Source organism: Hermetia illucens, chromosome 6, assembly GCF_905115235.1.
Source record: "Hermetia illucens chromosome 6, iHerIll2.2.curated.20191125, whole genome shotgun sequence".
Classification (NCBI taxonomy): domain Eukaryota; kingdom Metazoa; phylum Arthropoda; class Insecta; order Diptera; family Stratiomyidae; genus Hermetia; species Hermetia illucens.
In genome coordinates this window covers 100,685,732-100,703,287 of record NC_051854.1, presented here as the reverse complement: position 1 = coordinate 100,703,287, position 17,556 = coordinate 100,685,732, and the positions used below count along the sequence as shown (strand labels likewise).

Sequence of the window (17,556 nt, the reverse complement as noted above, 5' to 3'; positions counted from 1 at the left end):
CTTGCAGACTGATCACCTTTCTCGAGCATGTGGGGACGGGGCGGTCAACCAGGCACGCAAATAGACAGTAAACCACTATAACAACGTATTGTTTTCAAAAGAATCTTAAAAAGTTAGAAGCCAATGCATGGAGTCGCCTCAGCGCATCCTGTCGATAATGCTTGTCTGCTCCGAACTCACTAACGTACCTGCAAACATAGCGTTCTGTAATATATCGTTTCTTGTTTATGAGTAACAGTGGTGATCACCTTCCGTCTGCTGCTCCTAATAACATGATGGAGAGAATATTGGGGCGGAACAATCCCAACTTGATGTTGGTGTTGAGGCTCTCCATTTGCTGTTTGAGTAGTGCTGGTCAGGTGTCTGGTGACATTAAGCTTAGAACCACGGTCGGCATATAGTTCTGCCTGTTTATGCGGATACGAAGAGTGCGAGAATAACCAAGACCCAAATATTTGTTTTTTTTTGTGTTTATCTCCGACCCGATTCTGCTTGCTTCTCTTTCCAAATCCAGAGTCATTTGGCCAAGATCCATGGCGTCGTAAGAGAGCATACAGAAGTTATCAGCGTAGCTGAGGAAGAATGTTAAGATTTATTGAGCTCCTGCAAGTCTCTCGGACAAACTAAGACGGAGAACGTCACCGATAACAAGGAGAAGTAGTATCGGCGGCAGAATGCAACTTGGCTGGACTCCGCTTTGAAATTTGAAGCCCTTAGAATTTTAACCTCGATGCAATAGGTAATATTTGGAGCTATTATATGCCGCCCCTTGTGTAGACCATTCCAATTATACTCCCTACTGACGTTGTCGAAAGCCTTCTCGAAAGCGATGAGGAGTGTACGATGCGGAGATCTATATTCCGCACTATGATCTATGTGATCAATGCAGGATCATCGAAAGCGGATACCAATCTGCTCTATATGATTAATTTTCGAGATATTTTTTTACCTCTTATTGGGAATTTAAGACGGGCATCGCTTTTCGGAATCTCGACGATCATTCCCTTAGTACACTTATTGGAAAAAGTCTTATATTCCTAGGATTTGCGGATGAGCGTAAGGTGCAAGTCTGGCAGAACAACCGGATCTACTTTGGACATTTCTGCGGAGACATCGTCAAACCCAGCAGACTTGTTTCGCTTAAGCGTATCTCTTTTCTACTTTCTTCTCTAGCACAAAAGCTATTAGGTTGTTGCAAATGAAATGTTGGATTTTTCAATGAAGTGAAGTTAGTTATGATTTTAATGTTAAAAACTGCCGCAAGGTGACTCTGGTGGTATGGGATAATTGAGTATAAATAGTCGTTCGTTCGATCAAGGAGTCATTTCAGTTTCAATCGTCATTGAAGTTCCAAGTAAAACTCAAAGAAAAAAGCATGGAAGGGAGTCAAAAACGTCTACTTTTTCTATATGAATTTAAACTTGGTCAAAACGCAGCGGAGGCAACCAGAAACATTTGCAGAGCATTTGGAGCTGACGCAGCAAACGAACGAACGACACAGCGGTGGTTCGAAAAATTCCGATCAGGCGACATGACCCTCCAAAGTGAACCTCGTGGACACCCAGGACCATCGATCGACAACGACGAGTTGCGTTTGATAGTGGAATCTGATCCCCGATCATCGATTCCTGACATTGCAGAGAAAATAGGCGTACACTATTCGACAGTATCTCGGCACTTACAACAGCTTGGAACTTGGGTGAAGAAGCTTGATAAGTGGGTTCCGCATGAACTCAACGAGCAAAACATGGCGCTGCGAATGGAAATATCGAGTTCTCTACTCAACCGCAACAGGAACAATCCCTTTTTGCGCAGAATAGTGACATGCGATGAAAAGTGGATATTGTACGACAACCGTCGCAGATCAGCGCAATGGCTAGATGCCGATCAGCCTCCACAACACATGCCAAAACCGAGCCTTCACCCGAAGAAGGTAATGGTAACTGTTTGGTGGTCTGCATCTGGAATTATTCATTATTCGTTTTTGGAGCGTGGTGAAACAATTAATGCAGAGAAATATTGTGCCCAACTTGATGAAATGCACGAGAAATTACGTGTTCAGCGGCCTAGATTGGTCAACAGAGATGGAGTGATACTGCTCCATGATAACGCCCGACCTCATGTTTCCAGAATGACGGTCCAAAAATTAAATGAATTACGATATGAGACTCTTCCTCATCCACCATATTCACCCGACCTCTCGCCAACCGACTACCACTTTTTTAAGCATTTGGATCACTTTTTGGCGGGGAAACAATTCAGCAATGAAGTAGCTGTCAAAAGTGCCTTTGAAGAATTTCTTAGCTCTAGAAACCCAGACTTTTACGAAACTGGAATAATTGCCCTTGTATCTGGTTGGGAGAAGTGCATTGAAGCTGCTGGTTCTTATTTTGACTAATAAAATTAATTTTCATAAAAGTTATAGTTTTTTGAAATTTTACTCAAATATCCGACATTTCATTTGCAACAACCTAATAGTTTCATTTTGTTGCGATAGATGTCTTACTTCACTTTTCGTGATTTTCCGCGGTACCCCAGTTTAAGCGGATCATGTTTGCTTATACTCGCCACGGTAATAAGGGCCTTCAGTTTCCTACACTTCTCGACCTACCTACAAGTCCCGCCATTCAGCCAGACCTTATAGCACCTCTTCCAGACGTGACCGATAACCTTGTTTGCGCCTGAGCGTAGAATGCTTTTGATGGCGCTGTTGAGCTACACCCGTAATTAAGCCATGTTGTGCTCCAGTGATCGAAGCTTCCCGTTCGTGGGATAAGAAGCGGACGCAATATGCAAGTGAAGGAGGTTTCCATCGAATGGTGGGTTCTCTCGAAGCTGGTCTCTTGTTTCGCACATCTGGAAGGCAACTCCTAAATCACATACGATATACAGGTTAGGATTTTTTAACAAGAGGTCCTGGTTAAGTGCTCTTCGATGAGAAATAGGAAGAATACACAGAATCTGAGAGGACAATCACCACAGCATAGTATTGGCTTTTTCCTCCGTATAAAGGGGATCACAAAAAATATAAACCAGCGTGGGAAGCATTAACGATATCTGTGATACCTTAGAAGAGACTTGCGGAAATTTGGTGCAGAGTCGGAGATAACTATAGATCCCTTAAGTTCGCTGTTATCACCAGTCAGAACTGGTTCATTATGACATTTAATACATATAAGAGAAAGAAACAAGCTTTACTGGCCAAGTTCAATAAGCAACCGGGATGCCCTTCCTCATACTGCCTGATCTGCTTATTGCTACGTTAGCGAACATGTTGGTGAGGACTTTTCTCACCTACTGGAGCGATAGTTTGGTTTTCGGTAAACTAATCATTTTATCGACGCCTAAGGCGTGGTGTTGACGCTGCTCAAGATGTGAGGTCCTCCCTGAAAAGTTGTGACTTCGTGATCTTTGTAGTGCAAAATTCTTGCTGTTCAGCTGGTTGAAGGTGGATTAATAGCTCATTAGTAAAGCCGAGTACTCTTAGTTACTTAAGTGAAGAGTGAGAGCCCCGAAAGGACATTTTAATTCGAAATGGTTGAGAAGTCGAAGCAATATGGCGTCGTGCAAGGAGATCCACAGGGTTCAGTACTAAGTCCGTTCCTGTACAATACGATCTACAGTAGAGTTCTTAGCGTATTCGTGTCAAAAGTTAACTAAGATAGTTCTTAAGATATAGATATTTTGTAAATATGGACTCGCTTTCGAAAAACTGACTCTAGGGATACACTGCAAAACTGGAAATGATTATTTTGACACAAGAATTTCTGCATCTGTAATGGTCTCAAAACTAGTTTGTTGACTCTATATTTAACCAAATAAATATTTTTCCAGTAAACTTTCGGATTATACACATTACATCGCCAATGACTTCATAAATCTTCGCAGAATTAATGACACTATAATTTTCAAATCTGCAGTCCTAGCAAATTCAGAAGTAATAATTTTCTCAGGATTGATTTTATGGTCTCTAATCATAGACTCAGCTTTACATAATAAACGCAGATCTACTGGACATTAAATCATCTCAATGCTCCAAGCTCTCCAGTGTCCAATCCAGATTTTTCAATTTACCAGAAGAAAAACCAAACGTACGCATTTCGATGCCAGCAATTTTCAAATAAATGACATAAATCGCAAATGCTATTAATCAAAACCTGAATTATATCGATAAAATAATGAAATTAACAAACTGCCCTGACAATAGTATGGAATGGTGACGATAAATCTTTTGCGGGAATGTTTGCAGCATTTGAAACCCCAAAGCGCCTCAGAGTGGCTCAAAGTGGCGGCTGTTACAATTCTATCCGTTTCTGCGAGTTTTCAAGAAACGCAACGATTTGTGTTGTGCGGAGATACAACGGTCACTGCCAATAGATACTTTAGTTGTGTGATTTAGGTGGATTCGATGGACTGTCTGAGCAGAGTATAAGACGTGGTTGGTAGGTCGCAATGGTAAATGGTGTGTAGTGAGACGATATTGAGGACGTTGGGAGTACACTGTAAGAAACATTGATATTTCCTGGAACCATCGAGGAATTTCTTCAAAATGTATTGTAGGTTCGTTGTAGATCTTCAATATTCCTTTTGTGAGTGCTTTAGAGAGACGATGGAGGGGACATGCAGGTCTCCTAACCATGCTGTGAGGAGTGGCCAGATCTCCCATCAGGTGCGACCCCAGCTGGCGGATTGGGGCATACCTATTGATGTCTAAATATGTGTTCATGCACTTTTCTTTTCTGACTGTGCATGGGCTAGTGTTTTCTCATCTCTGGTACGTGGACCAAAATGGCTATGGGAAGGACACCTAGAAAATAAAACCAACATGGACGAATTGAGAAGGAGTAAAGTTACGGTGCAGGGACTCGGAACCCCAGTACCGACGGCTTTTGGGAGTGAGCAAGCGGGCTCCCGGCCTTCGATATCCCTCGACCGCAGTGCCTCGGTGGTGGAAAACTTGGCCACCGTTGTATCTAATACTACAAGTGTTTTAGATTTGGAGAAGGAGGTGTTCAAACGAAGCACAACCCTGCCAAGAACACCAATTACAAAGGCAAAGAATGATGGGCTAAAAGGAGATAGCTGGCCAAAAAAAGGCGATTTCGACACCCATCAGATTTGATCAAGAAGTACTCCAGCAACAGCAAATAGATCCATTCAGGAGAAGCTCATCAAATTTAAGATCGCCTCCAATACAAAAGCCGGCAAAAGAAAAAGAGAAAGTACAAGGGAGCTCAGTAATTGAAAAAGGCGAAGGAGTCAGTAAAATGAGTAATCTGGCCAACACTCACCGAGAACAGAGCCCTGACCCAGAAGAACTATCTTTTGTGCAGCTTGGGACTAAAATAGTTAAGCTGTCTGAATTCATCAAGGATAAGCACAACATGCACCAAGCCATTAAGAACATGGTGAGAGCCATCAGGGTGCTTTACAATAGGTCCCAGGAAGAAGTAAACAAGCCTAAGGAAAAGTCGGACATCCCTGCCCTAATAGTGTCACAGGCGACCCAAGTGACACCAAAGCACAAGATCATCGATCTTCAATCAGGTAAGCGAGTGCGAGACAAGGAGGGCAAAGTTTTGGGGAATCAACAGGCCCCAAAAAGGAAAAAAAGGAGTCTCAACCAGTCTAACAAATAGAACTAAAAGTTCAGAAGGGCCCAAAGTGCCCAAAGTAGGAACGTCGGCTAGCGAAGCGAAACCGAAAGAAAATAAGAGCGGTGGTTGGACTAAGGTGGTGAACAAGAAAAGAGACAAGAAGTCAAAGATGCGAATTTGTCCGGAGGCAATTGTAATCACCAGCAGAGGACATCTAAAGTATGCGGAGATACTGAAGAAGGTGAAATCTGACCCTGACCTAAAAGACCTAGGCAGCAAAATCCGGAGGACCCAGAAAGGGGATCTCATGTTTGAGCTGAAAAAATCTAGCGTAGGGAAAACTAACGGCTTTCGTAACCAAGTTTTAAACTCACTTGGGGAGAATGTTGCGGTTCGTTCCCAAAAGACATGAGATCTATATCTAGTGCAAGGATCTCGATGAGGTAACATCCAGAGAAGAGATCTGCACTGCCTTGAAGCAACAATTCAAGTTGGAGCAATTCAGCGAAGGATCTATAGTGAGCCTAAGAAAAGCGTATGGCGGTACTCAAACGGCCACAATGCGATTGCCAGTGGAGTCAGTGCAGAAGTTGTTGGACGGGGGGAAGGTTCGAATTGGATAGGTGTTTCAAATGCCCAATGTTTGGACACTTCGCGAAGGCATGCGCATCGATCGGTCTGATCGATGTAGGAGGTGTGGGGAGAAAGGACATATTGCAAAGGAGTGCAATTATTATTGTTTCGTTAAGGGAAAGTCGCACCGCATCCTTGAAGAACTATTGTGCCCCTTTTACTGGTTATAGTGTACCTGTTGATCATAGTATTTCAAGCAGGCCTGTAACCGTTAGGATCTTTGGTATGTTCCCCACTTCCTGAAGTTTCTGCTTTGCATCTGGTATTAAGTGTTCTCCCAGATGTATCGACCTACTTTGCACAAGTGCCGGACACTGTCCCAGGACGTGCATAGAGGTTTCGTCCTCCTCCTCACAGAAACGGCAGGCAGTGTCCGTAGAAATCCCTAGCTTCCCTAGGTGATAGTTCAGCCGACAATGACCAGTGAGAATTCCCACTATGATTCGGAGGTTCTTTTTGGTGAGGTTTAAGCAATCCTTTATACGCATGGGTTCGTATCCCCCAATAAGCACCCTGGACTGCTCCATCCCTGGTAGGCCCGCCCAATATAGTTCCCTCTACCGTTTCTCTTCGCCTCTTAGATTTATAGCCATGAAACCGTTTCCGATTCCACAGAAGGGTTCTGGCCCGTGTAAAGGCATCACTGTTCGCTTCTTGGCTAGTTCATCCGCTGCCTCATTGCCTTCCAACCCAGCATGGCCTGGAACCCAAAGTATCCAGACCTTGTTGGACGAGCCGAGTGTATTCAGTCTCTCAAGGCAAGGAGTGCAATAGAGACCCCAAATGCATTTTGTGCGAAGGAAAGGAGGGACGGGATAATCAGCATATTGCCGGAAGTGGTAAATGCCCGGAATTTAGGAAGGCGTTAACTGCAGTGAAAAAATGAGGTTAATACAAATAAACTTTAATCATTGCAGGGTCGCACAAGATTTGCTTACGCAGACCACTTACGAATCCGCGATGGAGGTTGCTATCATTAGTGAATCGTACAGAAATCTCTACGGAGGTGTATGGGTCGCAGATTCGACTGGTGGTGCGGCGATATGGGCGTGCGGTCGTAAAGCCATACAATATAGCATGCGTTAGGCGGTTAGTGGCGTTGTGTGGGCAAAAATAAACGGTATATTCGTATACAGCTGCTACTTCCTGAGTTTGAAGAACTGTTAGACGATCTTGTTCACGACACAAGGGGACGAGGTCCAAAGGTGATAGCCAGTGACTTTAATGCGTGGGCTATCGAGTGGGGCAGCAAAGAGACTAACCCAAGGGAGCGGTGCTCATTAGAAGCATTTGCCCAGTTAGATGTAGTTCTGGCCAACGAAGGCGATGTAAACACTTATCGGAAAGGGGGAACTGGTTCAATTGTAGATCTGACTTTTGTCAGCCCTGTGCTGGCACGTGACATGTCCTGGCAAGTTAGCGAGGACTTCACGTACAGCGATCACCAAGGCAGGATACCCGCACCCAGGAAGCCGAAATCCAAAAGGACACCAGGATGGTCGGCAAAAGCGATGGATGAGCAAACATTCATGGAAGTGTGGCTAGACCTGCCTAGCAAAGCAGGCACCTCCACGGATAGAGCTCTCCATGTTACACAAAGCATCTCTAAGGCATGTGACGCGTCGATGCCTAGGAGATGTTCATTCTCCACTAGAAGACCCAATTATTGGTGGAATAGTGAACTTGCCAGCTTTCGATCGATTTGCCACAGAGCTATTTCCCCAACAAGAGGGGGGTACTAACACTTTTGAGCGCGCCCTGAATGTGACGCCGATTCCACTAGCCACCAGCGACGAACTGCTGGAGATCTGCAGTCGAATAGGCGACAGCAAAGCCCCGGATCTGGACGGCATACCGAATAAGGCCCTCAAATTTGCCGTCAAATGTAGACCGGATATGTTCGCGGAGCTGTTCGAAACGCGCATGTTCGAGGGTATCCTTCCAGCATCATGGAAGCGGCAGAAGCTATGCTGCTGCCTAAGGTTGGCAAACCACCAGGGAAACCGTCCTCCTATAGGCCCATATGTCTTCTAGACACTATGGGGAAAATGTTGGAGCGGGTTATTTATAATAGACTACTCTCAGTTGTCGAGAGCCAAGGGGGCCTTTCAGATAGGCACTATGGGTTCCGTAAAGCCAGATCAACCATTGATGCCATCAAAATGGTTACTGGCTTGGCCGAAAATGCAATTCACGGAAGGGATTGTACCAGCAAATATTGTGTGGTGGTGACCCTGGATGTAAGGAATGCATTCAACTGGGTCAATTGGAACCGAAAGTCTCTGGCGACGATTGGTGCCGCTATTATAGATAGCTATTTGCGTGAGCGAACACTCTGTTATAATACCGATGATGGACCCAAGGAGTACGTTGTTTCCGCGGGTGTCCCACAGGGCTCTGTACTGGGCCCACTACTGTGGAACATCATGTATAATGATGTGCTTAACCTTCCGGTTCTGGAGAACGCCACGGTGGTGGGTTACGCCCATGACATAGCACTGGTTGTGGTCGCAAAGCATCTCGAGGATGCTGAGTTGTACGCAAGCGAAGCAATCAATGTTGATAAGGCTTGACTAGAGAGTGCTGGACTGGCACTCGCGGATGAAAAGACGGAAGCGGTCCTCATAACTGAGCGCCGCAAAAGAAATTACGCCTGCATTAGAATCGGGAATTGTATCATCACTTCCAAGCCGGACATCAAATACTTGGGGGTGATAATAGACGGAAAACTCAATTTTAAACAGCACATAGAGCATACTTGCAAAAAAGCATCCACCACGAGTATGGCTCTGGCAAGGATGATACCGAACGTAGGAGGACCGCGGCATACTTGCAAGCTGCTCATAGCCAGGGTGGTGAGTTCTATCATGCTGTATGCAGTCCCAGTTTGGAGAAACGCGCTGCAGGTTTTAGGTAATGCATATAAACTGAGTATGGTTTACAAAAGAACAGCCTTAAGGGTGTGTTCTGCCTTCAGGACCGTCTTAGACGATGCAGCGTTAGTCATCTCGAGAATGATGTCGATTGACATCCTGGCAACCGAAATGATGAACATTTACAACACCAGGTCCATCTCTCCCTTATCGCAGGTGAAAAAAGCCGAAAGAGAGAGATCCATAAGCAGATGGCAACAGCGATGGGACCAGTCAGAAAAGGGTCATTGGATTTACAGGTTGATCCCTTCCATCAGGGAGTGGCTGGAGAGAAAGCATGGGGAGATCAATTATAATCTCACCCAGTTTCTCACCGGCCATGGAAGATACCGTCAATACCTGTACAGATTTAAATTGGACACCTCACCTAATTGTCCAAACTGCGACGGGGTCCCAGAGGAGGTTCGTGGAAGAAAGAAGGAACCTAGAGGAAACTCTAGATGAAGTGCTATCATCGGAAAATTTTGTCCGGAGAATGGTAGCTTGCCAGGAAGACTGAGATGTGATCAATTCCATGATCGTAGTAATCCAGGAGAAACTACAAAAAGCGGAAGGCGGAAGGAGACCTAGCTAAAGTGCCTGTGATGTAATACCTAAAGGTGATTCCACGGGGTAGGGGGGAGTCGGGGTGGTTTTAGTGGGTCAAAATCTCACACTCTGGCGTGCCCAGGCCAGAGTCTTTTGAAGATTTCCACCTTTTTAAAAAAAAGGGTCTCCTGACCATTTTGCAGGTGGTAAGCCCCACAGCAGCGAGGGGAACTCAAGGAGAATACAATCATCCATGACGGCTGGGATTCGAACCCAGATTCATCGCGTCGTTGCTTTTGAGCAACAAAGTTTAGCGTCTTTGAGGAACTGACTAGGAGTGTAGCTTGAGGTAGCTTCGTTCCATTTTTTTCTATACTTCATGCATTACTCTATCGAAAAATTCCATTGCAAAAAGGAAAATTATCACAATTCAAAATGCGCAATAATTTATTCCTCGTCGCTACTCGTCTTCACGACGATAAGTGTGCCTGCCTAAGCCAGGTTAGTGCTATCTAGTATCGCTACTGTGACTACGCAAGAAATCAAAGAGGAAAGCATAGCATGGTGAAATCCATTCGACCAGTAACATGTTACAGATACCAGAAAAATGCTACCTCCTGGTTTTTTGTGCACCTAAGCTAACTTATTGCCATGCACTCCACACTTAGTGTCCGGTCCCGTTCGATCCTTTACCATTGCCGTCCGCTCTGTGCAAATATGTTAATGTCAGCCTATTAAGTACTACTAAGTGAGGCCTGACTTCCCTGCACAGACCCAAGGAATCACGTTCTTCAAATGCAAGTGGACATGGAGGCGAGTGACGTGTGCCAATACATTCGACTACCTGAAATTTATTACAAGTGTCCGTCGATCAAGCGCAAAGATATTTCTTGATCAATTATTTTGGATTCAGTCCAGTGACACATAGGAACGGTCGATGAGCTAAAGTCGGATGGTTGAAAACAGGGGGAAGGATACAATCATGCTTGTCGTTTGGATCGTAGTTGAAGCAAGCACCCGTCAAATTGGTAGTAATTGATATTATTGATAACGTTCTCTGGTATCAGTGTGGACACAAATGTATCTCATCCGAACTGGTACCTTTCTGTGCAGATCAGGGTGAAAGATTGAAAAACTCTTCTACAAGTATCTCATGCTATACCCATTGCTAGTATCTTTAAAGCGGTACTAGAAAATCAGCAATATCTTCTACCCAATACAGACCATGGAGTTTCATGTTGCAGCATCTCCCGAATCTCCCTCTGATCTTTAGTCATTGGAGTCGGATCTATCCCGGGTCTGGGTGTGGTACGTCCATATATCACATGACATTTTTTCTAGTGAAAAATCTACAATCGACACTAGTTCGCCCACACAAGTCGCTTGTCTAGAGTCCGAATCAAGTGGCACTGCACTGAACCCATTCATAATCTTAGTAAACAATTTACGCGATGATGAATTCACTATGATCGCGCGATATTTCTATAACAGCACAACACGAAAGATAGATTGCCGCTTGGCACGCATACATTATTCGCAAAGTTATGAGGTCCATTATTGAGGGCCGTAAACTATTCGGTAGACGGAGTGGTCATCGACATTTCGGATCATCCTGGCCACCTTTGATCACCTTGTCCCAGTCGTGAGATTCGTGATATCGTCCGCAATTATGCTGGTGTAAAATTCTTGCTTTCGTGGTTCTAGAGGATGATCGCAAGCAGCCTCTACCATCAACTCCTTCCCAAGATGCCTTCTTAGTTTTGACTGCCCTTGGGTGGTTTGTTTATTGCTTTCTAATGATCATGTAAATACCTAAGATGATCATAGGAAAGATTTTCCGGTCGGCATTGTAAACACAGAGGGACTACTCGTGTCAAAAAGATTGATAAGGGGTAACAAATGACGAAAAGATACACACTGGAAAGGTATTCTTTTAAACACAAGGCGGCAATGGTGAAATCTAGATGTAAATCCAAATATGATCAGAATATCCAGTGAGGAATTTATAAAATTCTATCTAATTATTGGTCAGGATTTGATTGCCTACAACTTTAGTTTGTTTAGTATTTGGCCCATTGAGCTTAATTTATTATGTGATATGAATAACACATAAGAATTCAGACTAAACTCCGCAGGGCTCAACTGTCAACTCAAGTGGAGCAAGTAGGGAAGTCTGCTCAAGTTGCTGGCGAAACTCATGTAGCCGCAATTCCGGGGAGAAGGGTTGAACCCCCCAAGAAGGACGTGGAAGCTAAGAGAAAGGTGGCCTCTCCGAAAAAGGGAGTTTGGAAGTGGATACAGCCGGAGGCTGTCATCATCTTCAAACGTGGCGGAGGGTCATACACTGACATTCTCAAGAGAACGATGGCAGACCCCGAACTTACCAATTTGGGAAATTCTCTTAGCCGCATTAGACAGTCTCAGAAAGGAGACCCGGAGCTCAAGAAGTCCAAGGATATAACGGCAAATAAATTCTTCAGTTAAATTGAAAAGTTCTTGGGACAAGAAACTAATATCAGGCTAGCAGACCGGAGGTCTCTACAGTATGTAAAGATATAGATGAGGTCACCAGAAAGGAAGAGATTTGCAACGCGACTTTGGAAAAGAAGTTCTACCTCATTGGACTTCAGGAGTCAATGGTAAAGTCGCTACGGAAAACCTACAGTGGGACACAAACCGCGATCATCAGTCTACCAGTAGAGGTAGTACTCAAACCGTTGGCAGCAGGAAGTGTAAGAGTAGGCTGGGTTATGTGTCGCCTTAGATACCAGGTGTCGCTGAAATATACGGACAACAACCCTTCAAGGAAATAATGGAACACCCAGAGGAACGTGAAAGAAGTCCACATATACAGCTGCTATGCTCCACCCAATGCAACAGTTGACGAGTATAAGTAATTGCTAAGCATGGGCTTGTGAAAGGGCAGCTGGACAACGAATGTGAGAAGACGTGTTCTGCTCGAGGTATTCGCGGAACTAGACGTGGTACTCGCGAATGTTGGAATCTCATACACTTTCAGGGGAAGAAGCTTGTGGTTCTGGCATTCGTGAGCACCGTAAGAAGATTTGTTTGGCAAGTTAGTGCGGACAACACTCACAATGACCAACAGGTAATCTACATGGAGATCAATAGCAAATCAAGCTCCCACAGATGGCCGGGGGGTTACCGAGTTGGACGGCGAAAGCTTTCAAGGGGGACACATTTTCTGCGGCATTTGTATCTGATATATCTCTGATTGATACGGCCAAAGAAAAACCCGTCCAGATCACCTAATAGGTTACGAAAGCATGCGTTGCCACTATGCCTGGAAGACGACTGTCTTCTGTTAGCAGCCCAACTACTGGTGGAACAACAAAATAGCAAATTTTCGAGCCGCAAAGAAACAAGGTGGTGCAACCAGAGGCTCAGAGGAAAACTTGGTAGCGAAGATCGAGAGGGGACGCGTAGACAACTGCGCGGCTGCCTAAAGGTCGCGATTCGCAAAAGTAAAAGAAACTGCTTGAAGCAGTTGTGCCAAGATACAGACAAATACCTTTGGAGTGCGAGAGTAATGAAAGGCTGGAAGTGGAGATCAGGTTCGACCTTTTTGCCAACACTTTAGAGGTGTGCCTAAAAGAAGGAATATTGCCTCCCCAGTGCAAGAAGCAAAGGTTGGTGTTGTTTCCCAAATCCGGTAAGCCACCTGGAGGTGCAGCATCATATCGTCCAATCTGCCTGTTGAATACGGTGGGGATGATGATGGAGAGAGTTATATATAACAGACTCCTACCCATCATCGAAAGCGGCAATGGCCTGTCGTAACGCCAGTAAAGGTTTCGACGCGCTTACTTTACGGTGGATACCATAAGTATAGTGGTGAGCCTTCCAAAAAACGTACTGAATACTGGCAGTTGCTGTGTCGTGGTGGCGCTGGTTGTCAAAAACTTATTCAATTCCGTCAACTAGGGCCGAGTTAAAAGCGCATTGGCTGACATAGGTGTTCCTTGATATTTGGCGTCTTTGGTAGAGAATTAGAATTACCTCTCAGAGAAAACTTTCTGGTACGGGACAGATGAGGGTCCCAAAGATAAATAATCTTCACAAACGAAAAGGAGTATTCGGTATTCAGTGAATGCAGAAAGGATGCCTGATAATGCAGTTACCAAACTTGGTCACAATCAGAAAATCTAATTGGTCTCTTGAATTTCGTTGGGTTTGCAATTGTAGGTAGTGGAACCGAAGCTAGAACGGTTTTTGGGATGTCATTTCTGAGAGCGTATATTTACACGATACTTTCCTGGTGTTGGTTGGACAGTGGGTTTTCATCAATGTCGTAGACCACCGCATAAAAAGGTTTGAGTCAATCGATGTTACTAAAAGACACACTCGTCATTGCCACAGGAGTACTGTTTGGCAAACGTTGCTGAGATATTGACGCCACTGCTTGCACCTTCGGGTTTTGTATTTCGGTTACACCTACACAGTCGTCATAAAGGGGATGAAAGGGGTCTATTTTCATTCACTTAAGTCCAATTACAAAATTTCGTGCATTTGATGGCTTTGGAATTAAACCACGACTACAACATATACCTTCGGGTTGAAGATTTTTGGAGATACACTATGTACGCGACCTGGACCAAAAACGTTGAGATTTCCGTCTGGATGAATCCACGGAGCGAATCTCCTCTCTCTGCTCCGATTTGGTTTAATAATTGTTGAACTAGCTGCGCTAAGTATATTTCTGTTGCTGACAGTGATGGTGTTTGCATAACTGACGTTGCAACCGCGAGACATGGTATCGAAAGAAGCGCGGTATAGATGTTGTCAGCTACATAGGCTGTGGGTTGTAATGGCTGGTCATCAATCGTCCTCATAATCAGTTGAAGGGTAGATGTTAGGCGTCATAGCATTAACGGCTCAAGAACTTTGGTACCGCCGGGATACCGCAGGTAGCGGAGAACCCGGAAGGGTTTGTCCTCACCCATGGCTCATGGATAGAGCTGTCTTATTTTCTCCTCTCTGCTCGCTACATTGCAAAACAGATGTGTCCGTCACTGAGATTTTTTTTAAATGGGATTTATCTATGGAAAAATGTGAGTAGAATAAATGTTTGGTCGTTCATATTATGCGAGAGGGATCTTTCAAGCCAGAAGAAATGCGTGTCCTTCTAACTAGATGTTGGTTATCCGGAGACAGTCAAAATAGAAGATAAGTATCTCATCACACGTATCATTATGTCATGTGAACCTAACGTACCCTCTTGTAGTCACATAAATCGTAAGTTTAGGAGGGTGGAATTCATTTGCGTTCTAAACAAGATTTGCTATAGTGTTGGAGCGGATTTGATTCCATTTTGGTATACCAATAATTCATTCAATTAAGTCGCAACACAGGGAGGGGTTCTCTCTCCACTGTTATGGTTCTTGGTATTGGATACCCTGCTGTGGCTCCTGGAGGACAAAAAAGTTTTCAAGCAAGCATTTGCGGACGACCTGGCCGTAATAATTACCGGCAAGTTTGCGCACACAGGGTGTGACCGCTTGAATGCAATTCTGCATGAAATCCGCAGTGTGTCTCCGCAATGGTGAACGCTAGGAAGACTGGATTAGTTATGTTAACTAGGAACGTCAGGTGGGGCAGCTGTACGCTAACCACCTTAGCAGGGGCGGAAATCCAGCTGACACAAGTAGTGAAGTATTTGGGAGTACACCATATCCAGGAACAATATCAGAAATCCTGCAGATTGCTCTGGTGCTGTAGGAATGCGATAGGTAAGACTTGGGGACTTTCATTGGATGTATACATCCATTATAAAGCTCATTTTCATGTATGGTCTGGTGCCCAAAACTGAAGTTTGTTGACAGCAGAAAGCTGCTAACGCAGATTCAAAAACTTGGTTGCCAAAGTATTACCAGAGCAATGACTACTACGTCGACTGCGGCACTTGAAGCAATCCTAAATTTACCCCCCCCCCCCCCCCCCCCCCATTCACTTGGAGGTGAAACGAAAGCAGCCAACAACGCATATAGACTCGATACCATTGGGGCGTGGAAAGGTGGCCAAGCACACGGTCATGCGTCTATTTGGAAATTCCTGGAAAAATATCTGGTAGCCCTGAGGCAGCCCGATGATATGGTTTCCAGATTCATCTTTGAAAAGTCATACACTGTCGTAACCACCGAAAGTGAAGAATGCTCGACAAATGGCCATGAGTCTTCTAAGATGACAGATTTAATAATCTTCACCGACGGGTCAGTCATGGAGGGCAGATCGGGCGCAGGGGTGTTCTCGGGGAATCCGATTACGGAACTGGCCCGACCCCTCGGAAATATGGCGACCATATTCGAGGCGGAGATATATGCCATTTCATTGGCAGCAGAAGAATGTCTGCGACAAAAATGGAGGGGTCGCACTAATCGAATCTGTTCCGACAGTCTGGCGGCATTATCAGCACTAAATGGCAATGACAAATCAACCAGTTGGTGTGGAGTTGCCATCAGGTGCTGCTGAAACTTGGCCGACTGAACGAAACATTCCTGATGTGGATGCCGGGGCACTCTAACATCGCTGGTAATAAGGAGACGGACAGATTGGCTTGAATCCACAATGGTGCGGCCAGAACCAGCCCTTGGAATCCGACCATCTACTGTCAAGCCTACACTGAAGGGTGAAATTGTAAGGATTCACGCAGCCGAGTCGAGAAATTTGGACTCTGGTCGGCAGGTTAAAATCCTTGTGAAAGAGCCTAGGGTCACTAGAGCGGCATTTTTGTTATCCCTTAAGAAGTGGGATATGAGAACCCTAGTAAAGCTTTTAATGGGACATTACTCCTTAAACTACCATATGGAGAAGATTGGGGTCGTGGTTTCGGCTTTGTGCAGCCAATGTGAGGAGGAGGAGGAGACGGCCCTGCACTTTTTATGTAGCTGCCCGGCTCCCTCAGATCTCAGACGACTTGGCGAGGTTTTTTTCAATGTAGAATCTGTGCTCAGATTCGCTAAAGCCTGCGAACGCTATAGGCGGGAAGCCATTGAATATGCGATTTACGGCGATAGTACAATGGGCCTAACAATGGCCTGAGTGCTCGGAGCTGCGGTTCCCCCCGGTAAACTAAACTAACTAACTAAGCCGCAAATTGCAGAACATAACACCAGGTATCATTACAGCCTACTAAATAGTTCATTCGTTAAAAACGTACTTACCCAACTCGATTCAATGCAATACTCTCTTCTTGTTGGTAATCTGACTAGCATTCAGTCGCCTGTAATCGAGAAAAGAAAGTAAAAGCTTTCATAAGTCGCTGTTGCACATCCATGTCTCTCGATATTAAATATCACACATCAATATAACACCAGAATTCCATAAGCTACATAATTTCGCGAACATCAGAAAATTTACTCGCAACCGCATTAACATACTGCACCACTCTGCATGGCATGCCATGTTACCCATGCTGCATGCTCAAATATATTGTCTTCTGGGATATAGAATTACATTACATAAAACGAGGTATGACTATGTAGCGAAATGGAAACACAACGAAAACGATCATACCAGGACAGCATGGCCCCATAGCGCAGAGCCAGCTATCCATACAACTTGTTGCAATCGTAACCTGCCATCAGCAACTCTAGACGACCAAGAAGTGTTGCGCGGACTTTTCTAGAGTTCACCGGGGGCTGGGCATGAAAGCTTCATGGGCCGAAACAGCACCGCTAACTTCCACCTTGCATTGGCATGCACCTCATAAGAAATGCAGAAATGAATTGGATCACTTTGGCTGGGATCAGATTCTTGCATGCTGGTTTGTTTGGTTTGCTGGTCTGCTGGATGGCGGTTAGTTTGTTAGACACGGTTATCGTCAAATTTCACATTTTCAGATAACT

General features: G+C 44.8%; 1 protein-coding gene across 1 annotated transcript in view; it reads right to left on the bottom strand.

The window, feature by feature from the left end:
• The window catches only part of LOC119660232 (zinc finger protein MSN4), a 660,817-nt gene that overhangs the window by 258,572 nt on the left and 384,689 nt on the right, over positions 1-17,556 (bottom strand). Inside the window, exon 3 of the mRNA XM_038068678.1 lies at positions 16,873-16,931. The gene's annotated coding sequence lies outside the window, so the exon portion shown is untranslated. The remainder of the gene's footprint in view (positions 1-16,872; positions 16,932-17,556) is intronic.